This window comes from Echinops telfairi, unplaced genomic scaffold (genome assembly GCF_000313985.2).
Source record: "Echinops telfairi isolate 266 unplaced genomic scaffold, ASM31398v2 ScPeMD7_3533;HRSCAF=4204_0, whole genome shotgun sequence".
In the NCBI taxonomy this organism is placed as follows: Eukaryota; Metazoa; Chordata; class Mammalia; order Afrosoricida; family Tenrecidae; genus Echinops; species Echinops telfairi.
In genome coordinates, this window is record NW_022107431.1 from 91,917,614 (window position 1) to 91,919,133 (window position 1,520).

Consider the following 1,520-nt stretch of genomic DNA (forward strand, 5'->3'; position numbering starts at 1 on the left):
CCTCTGTATGCGATTAGACATTCCTTCACAGAGGGGTCGCAAGGAAGGGACGAGCCAGCTAGGGTGCAGTATAGTACTGATAAAACACACAACATTCCTCTAGTTTCTTAATGCTCCCCCCCTCACTATCATAACCCCAGTTCTACCTTACAAATCTGGCTAGACCTGAGCATGTATACTGGTACAGATAAGAGCTCTCGACAAACGGAATCCAAGATAGATAACCCCCTCAGGAATGATAATGGGAATAGTGATACTATGAGGGTAGGAGGAATGTGGGGAGAGAAGGGGGAAATGGGGGAACAGATCACAATGATTGACATACAATACCCTGCATCCTCCTAGGGGGATGAACAACAGAAATGTGGGTGAAGGGAGGCAGCAGATGGTGTAAGATATGAAAGTAATAATAATTTATAATTTGTCAAGGGTTCATGAGAAGGGAAGGGTGGTGAAGGGAGGGAAAAAGAGGAGCTGATACCAAGGGCTCAAGTAAAAAATGTTTTGAAAATGATGATGTCAACATATGTACAAATGTGCTTGGTACAGTTATGTATGGATTGTTATAAGCACTGTAAGAGCCCCCAATAAAATGATTTATATAAAAAAATAATAAACCAAAACAACCCCTGCCCACCAAAAAAACATCCAAACTTCTTCATAATGGGCCCCTATGATTGTCCTGTGTTCTTTGAGAAAATCTATCAAGATTACCCTTTGGACATTCCAAAAAACAATATCCATAATCTGAATTGGCTGCTCATCTCTGGATTATTTCTGATCTTCTTTAAACACTTGGTCCATCTAAAATCTGTTGTTTAATGTGGGGCAGTGGTCCCATAAACCTGTTTCAACACTATAGTGATTTGGGAAGATGTCCACTTGAGCTTTGTCAAAATATTGTGACTAACCCTGACCTCAAAATTTATTGTCCCCACCAATGGCACAGAAAGGATCCTTGTTGTTTTGAAGGCACCTTTACAAGACTGAAGCAAGAGTATTACTGAGAGAACTTGCCTGCCGCCAAGACAGAGGAACACTTAAACATGTTTTGTTGGTAATAAACTCATGTATGTATGAACTGGAAACCCAGTAGTGTTTCACTTTTACTTCAGATAGTCACAAAGGTTGATGCTGATTCAAGGCTGATAATGCCACGAATTCCAATTATCCATCGTATAACTTCAGGGAGGTGGTGGTGCTGGTTAGGTGCCATCAAGACGGTCTGACCCCATAGACAACAGAGTGAGACTCTCCCTGGCCCTGCGCCATTCTCACAATTTTTATGTTTGAACCGTTTGTTGTAGCCACTGTGTCAACCCTTCTTATGGGGGGGTCTTCCTCTTCTTTGCTGCCCTTCTACTTTACCAAGCAGATGTCCTTCTCTACGGCCTTCTTTCTTTGGACACCATGCCCAAAGTACCTGGGGTGAAATCTCTCCATCCTTGCTTCTAAGGAACATTCTGGCTGGTTAGTCTTAGTAAAATCAAGGTTAGTTGATAGGAGATGCCATCTAAATT

At 42.0% G+C, this 1,520-nt stretch overlaps 1 protein-coding gene across 1 annotated transcript in view; it reads left to right on the forward strand.

The window, feature by feature from the left end:
* The window catches only part of ME1 (malic enzyme 1), a 178,235-nt gene that overhangs the window by 5,183 nt on the left and 171,532 nt on the right, over nucleotides 1–1,520 (forward strand). The window lies entirely within an intron of this gene.